Raw genomic sequence first — 6,825 nt, 5'->3', positions numbered from 1 at the left:
TCGATCCCGGGTCTCCAGGATCGCGCCCTGGGCCAAAGGCAGGCGCCAAACCGCTGCGCCACCCAGGGATCCCTTGACTCTTGTTTCTAAGGACCTGGTGTCATAATGCCCAGAGATGGGCTCACCTGTCTCTGCGTTGGGTCATGTAGACACCACATCGCAGGTGTAGGACCTGCCACACATACCTAGGTCTACGCCCTTGGGAGGGAGAGGGAGAGGATGGAGTAACTATTTTCTGGTACATTCTCACAAGTGTAAAAGGGATGAGAACAAAAGGTTTTTTTTTTTTCTTGAGCTCCTTTCATATGATTTTATTTCCTCAGCAATCGTGGGTAAGGAGGACTAGGAAATGAGCATCCCACTGTGCAGTCACATGACCTTGATAGTCATGGTAGCGGGCTCTTGTGGGTGGACTTAACCAACTAAGTCTCATTTAGAGGAGACCTTGATTAACACTGCCAAACTTTGTCTCTACTGTGAGGGTCCCCATTTAAATGTTTATCTTTTTTCATTTGATAGAGGGAGTGTTAGGGCATTTTGCTTGCACTGGGATGGTTGGATCGTCTCTCTTAGTGGCTTGACTATGGGGAAACTTGAGTACGGGTAAGCTCAGGAATTTGTCTTTGTCTTGTGTCTGTTTCCAGGGACCCAGTGATCTACATACTCTTAGCTAACTTAGGTTTATCTTCGAAAGCACAGGGAGGGTGTATGATCAGCTGAGCAGGATTCTACAACTTCTAAAGTGGAGCTTTTGGGGAATATAGTGTTAGGGTCAAAGATGATCAGAACTGGGTAGACCTTGTTTTACAGATGACACTGAAAGCCGAGAGGGGCAGAGCCACCTGCCCGATACCACGTAGTGATAGGGCAGTGATAGATATTTATCATATAAATCACTTCAGAGGGCAAAAAGGGTGCTTTTGTAATGATGATGTTGGGACGACAGGTGTGGTGTTTCTCTAGAGTAAAGCAGCCTCCTGATTCCTTTTCTGTCTTGGGGGAGGGTGGGGGAGCAGGTAATAGCTTTACTGAGATAAAATTCACATAGCATGCAGTGTACCCATCTAGGGTATACTACTCTGTGTTTTTTTAGGGAATTCACAGAATCAGCACATTCAGTTTGAGAACATTTTCCTTCCCCCCACCCCCAAAAAGAAACCCTACTCCTTTTAGTGATTATCTTCCCTCTCTCCTCACAACTAGCTTGGTCTTAGGCAACCATGATCCTCCTTTGCATACTGATTTTTTTTAAGATTTTATTTACTTATTCATGAGAGATACAGAGAGAGAGGCAGAGACACAGGCAGAGGGAGAAGCAACCTCCTCTAGTGGAGCCTGATGTGGGACTCAATCCTGGGACCCTGGGACCATGCCCTGAGCCAAAGGCAGATGCTCAACCACTAAGCCACCCAGGCGTCCCTCCATATTGATTTACCTATTCTGGACCTATCACGTAAATGGAATCACAGTGGCCTTTTGTTGCTGGCTTTGGTTTTTTTACTAGCGTAATGTATTCTAGGGTCTTCCATGTTGAACATGTGTCCACACTTCAATTCTTTTTTATTTAATTTTTATTTATTTATGATAGGCACACAGTGAGAGAGAGAGAGAGGCAGAGACACAGGCAGAGGGAGAAGCAGGCTCCATGCACCGGGAGCCCGACGTGGGATTCGATCCCGGGTCTCCAGGATCGCGCCCTGGGCCAAAGGCAGGCACCAAACCGCTGCGCCACCCAGGAATCCCTCTCCAACCTTTTATTTTCAGGTTGTAGGTGTCCTTCTGTCTAAAATGAGTCTCTTGTAGACAGCAAATAGATGGGTCCTGCTTTTTTATCCAGTCTGAAACCCTGCGCCTTTTGATGGGGTCATTAAGCCCGTTCACGTTCAGAGTTACTATTGACAGATATGAGTTTAGTGTCATCATGATATCTATTTAGTCCTTGTTTTTGTGGATTGTTCCACTGAACTTCTTCTTAAAGGGGAGTTTTAAGAGTCCCCCTTAAAATTTCTTGTCGAGCTGGTTTGGAGGTCACATATTCTTTCAGTTCCTGCCTGTCTTGGAAGCTCTTTATCTCCCCTTCCATTTTGAATGAGAGCCTTGCTGGATAAAGTATTCTTGGTTGCATGTTCTTCTCATTTAGGACCCTGAATATATCCTGCCAGCCCTTTCTGGCCTGCCACGTCTCTGTGGAGAGGTCTGCTGTTACCCTAATATTCCTCCCATGAAAGTCAGGGACTTCTTGTCTCTTGCTGCTTTAAGGATCTTCTCTTTATCTTTGGAATTTGCAAGCTTCACTATTAGATATCAAGGTGTTGAACGGTTTTTATTGATTTTAGGGGGGGATCTCTCTATTTCCTGGATCTGAATGCCTGTTTCCCTTCCCAGATTGGGAAAGTTTTCAGCTAGGATTTGTTCAAATACATATTCTGGCCCTCTGTCCCCTCCGGAACCCCAATTAAACGTAGGTTTTTCTTCCTTAGGCTGTCATTTATTTCCCTTAATCTGTCTTCATGGTCTTTTAATTGTCTGTCTCTTTTTCCCTCAGTTTCCCTCCTTGCCGTTAACTTGTCTTCTATGTCACTCACTCGTTCTTCCACCTCGGTGACCCTCGTCGTTGGGACTTCTAGTTTGGATTGCATCTCATTCAATTGATTTTTAATTTCTGCCTGATTGGATCTAAATTCTGCAGTCATGAAGTCTCGTGAGTCCTTAATGCTTTTTTCTAGAGCCACCAGTAGCTGTATAATGGTGCTTCTGAATTGGCTTTCTGACATTGTATTGTAATCCAGATTTTGTAACTCTGTAAACAAAGCTTAGCATGTGATATTATAAATAAGAAAGCCATTATCCAAGCAAGCATATTGTAGACTGATTAAAGAATGTTAATAGGAGGGTATGATCTGAAATGACTACAATTCCCCTACTGTTTGCACCCGGAGGTTAATAAATCTTGCCATTTAGATCATTTAGCTAATTCCCTTCCTCTGATTTCCAAAATATATATTAGGATAACTTGTTTTTCATGTGCACTTTTCAGTCAAATATACTGTGCTGGCTAATCCTCTTCCCTTGGCATCTTACTGTAAACTCATATATTGATGACTGGTTTGCAGGCGAATTTTTATGAATTTTGTCTATACCAATCAGATTCACTTGTTCAAGCCTGAATGGACTACCAAGAATGCTGGGACCGCAGAAGCCCCACCAAAGCATTGCCACCTTTACCAAAACAACCATCTGTTACACTGATCTTAGCTCTTTCTTCAACAAGTATAACTTGCAGGAAACCTGGGTGGCTCAGCAGTTGAGCATCTGCTTTTGGCTCAGGGCGTGATCCCAGGGCCCCGAGATGAGTCCCACATCGGGCTCCCTGCACGGAGCCTGCTTCTCCCTCTGCCTGTGTCTCTGCCTCTCTCTGTCTCTCATGAATAAATAAAATCTTAAAATATATATAATTTGAAAGTACTTCTGTAAACATATTGACATAGTTACTATTGTTGGCAACATCCTGATTGTTCCACCAACTTGTTCTAAATGGTATGTCTAAAGCCAATCTCCCCAAAACCTGTCAGAACAGTGTTCCTGGTTCAAACGGCATTTGACAAGGTGCTTTTTATCGACCAGTTCTGTTTGTGTTCAAGGATATGCATTCAGAGTTGCTCCAAGCTCTGTAGTCCCTTCTCCTTATAATTACCCCTTCACTGCTGTGCTACAAGGAAGTCCCAGCTGGACAAGGAGATTGCAAGGAGACTTTGTGTCCATCCTATTGAAATGATTGTAGCAGTTTGTTTGAATGCCTCCAGTGTTCAATAATCGATAAATCTATTGTGAAATATACATGTAATGGATTATGACTCAGCAGAGGGGGAAAAATTAATTATACGTGAAATAGTAGAGGGAAATAATGTTGTAGAAAAATATACTCCAATATTGTTTCTATAAAGTTTACATATTTATGCAGCAATGATTTATCTATTTATGATTTCAAATACATGTATTCAAATTGTAGAATGGGAAAGACATAACAGCTTCAGTGGGGTGCCTGGGTGGCTTAGTTAGTTAAGCATCTGCCTTCAGCTCAGATCATGATCCCAGGGTCCTGGGATTGAGTACCACCTCAGCTTCCCTGCTCAGCGGGGAATCTGCTTCTCCTTCTGTCCTTCCCCATGCTCATGCTTGTGCTCTCTCTCTCTCTCTGAAATAAATAAGTAAATAAATAAATAAATAAATAAATAAATAAATAAATAAATAAATAAATAAATATTTAAAAAATATATCAACTTCAGGATGGTGGTTTCATTACGAGAATAGGAAAAGAGACTGGGAATATTATGTGGGCATCTATATGTGTATTTGTAATATAGTTAAATTGTAATAATTGACATTTTTAAAAAATTAAAAATAAAACCACAATTCAGTTAAAAGTTGTGGCAATAATCCAGGTGAGAGTGGTGAAGTTGACATAAGATAGTGACAAATGGCATTAAAAAAGGGACTAAATTGGGCAGCCCCGGTGGCTCAGCGGTTTACCACCGCCTGCAGCCCAGGGCATGATCCTGGAGACCCTGGATCGAGTACCATGTCGGGCTCTCTGAATGGGGCCTGCTATCCCTCTGCCTGTGTCTCTGCCTCTCATTCTCTCTCTGTGTTTCTATGAATAAATAAATAAAATCTTTAAAAAAAAGGGACTGAATGAAGCAGTGATTCACAAACTTCTGCTTTAGTTCTCTCAACAAGAAAGATGAGTGAACTCCTACTTCCTTCTACAACTCCAAGTATCCTACGAAGTCTAGAGTTTCGTACTTGAAGTCTGTGTGAATTTTGCATTTTACCCTACATCATATGCATATTTAATATCAGTATATTTTCTATTAATTATGGAAATCAATTTATGCCTTTGACTTTGTAATTCCATGTCTAAAATTTTTGTAAGTGGGGACAAGATATGGACAATGATATACAAAGAATCATAACAGTATTCCACCATGAAAATTGTAAACAATATAATAAAGCCCAATGATAAACTTTCTTAAGTAAAATATGTATCTAAATAATCATCTAATTGTATATAATACAGCAATTAAAAGAACTATGTAGATGTTGGTGATATGAAAAGAAGTCCTATGATAATGTTGAATACAGGAAGATACAAAATTATATGTACAGGGGATCCCTGGATGGCTCAGCGGTTTAGCACCTGCCTTCGGCCCAGGGCGTGGTCCTGGAGTCCCGGGATGGAGTCCCGCATTGGGCTCCCTGCATGGAGCCTGCTTCTCCCTCTGCCTGTGTCTCTGCTTCTGTCTCTGTGTGTCTCTCATGAATAAATAAATAAAATCTTTAAAAAATTATATGTACAGTGTGATCTGAGCTATAAAAATCATATATAACGGGACACCTGGGTGGCTCAGCATTTGAGCATCTGCCTTTGGCAAAGGGCATGTTCCTGGGTCCGGTGATCAAGTCCCACATCAGGCTCCCTGTGAGGAGCCTGCTTCTCCCTCTGCCTGTATCTCTGTCTCTCTCTGTGTCTCTCATGAATAAATAAATAAAATCTTTTAAAAATAATCATATATAACAATAAAGGACCAGAAGGAAATGTAGATATCAGGTACAGTTTTGATAATATTTTTCTTATTATTTTGTATTGTCTCAAAATAATTTTTTTAAAGATTTATTTATTTGAGAGTGTGTGTACGTGAGCAGGGGGAGGGGCGGAGGAAGAGGGAGACAGAATCTTCAAGTATACTCCCCCCTGAGCGTGGAACCTGATTCTGACTCTGGGCTCAATCCCAGGATCCTGAGATCATGACCTGAGTCAAAATCAAGAGTCTACTACTTAACCAACTGAGCTACCCAGGTGCTCATAAAAATAATTTTTTTAAAAGTAACATTGTTAAAAAAAAAGTAACGTTGTTAGCCTGTGAGATCTGCCAGGGAAAGTTGATGACTTTAGGGAAATTTGTTATTCACCTTCAATATCTATGAAGTATAAATAATAAGGCCTATCTCAAGAAACATCCTGTAATGATGTTTATAGGTAACACACAGGATAATGCCTGCCCATAATAGGCCACCAATAAATGCCAGTCTCCTATCTAGAGTCTAACATACTGTCAAGTGCATCATGACTCTGTTATTTTTTTTCTAGGAAGACAGTTCCTAATTTATTAGCATAAATTATACTTAATATCTCCCTATTTACATCATGACAGATCATTAGGGCTGAATGTGTGTGTGTGTCCATGTGTGTGTATGTAATTAGGGAGATCATTAATCATGATGGATTTTCCAAGAAGACAAATTTTAAACATAAATATATTGTTATTTTAAATCCAAGAAGTCATAAACCAAGTTTCTAATTTTATTAGATTTACTGTAAGGGCACTCCTTCTATTTCTAACAGCCTACCCACATCCACATTCGTCAACCACCATGTCTTCATAATGACGTAAAATGACATTGTCATCATTGTCCTGATAGAGCATGGAAATGGGGGACAGCTTGGTGGGGATACAGACAGCCTGGGGGATCTCTGGGTCAACTGCATGCATCAGGGCTTGCAGGAACGCATAATTGGAGCTGTTGAGGGAGGTGGTCAGTGAGAAAGGACAATCTCCATGGCAGTAGTTTGCCATGAACCCTTTGGGAGCAATAATCCACTTGTGCCAACCTAAGTCCTGGAAGTTGATGAATAGCTGGTGACGATGGCAGAGGTTCTGGCAAGAAGCCTTAGGGAAAAGGATGGCTTCCCTCCTTTTCCGGGATGAAGGGTGGCACTGCTCAGGGTTGAGAGTCACCACCAGCAGGGAAGCATGAAGGGACTGT

The sequence above is a fragment of the Nyctereutes procyonoides genome, unplaced genomic scaffold (assembly GCF_905146905.1).
Source record: "Nyctereutes procyonoides isolate TBG_1078 unplaced genomic scaffold, NYPRO_anot_genome, whole genome shotgun sequence".
NCBI lineage: Eukaryota > Metazoa > Chordata > Mammalia > Carnivora > Canidae > Nyctereutes > Nyctereutes procyonoides.
This window is presented reverse-complemented; position numbering follows the sequence as displayed.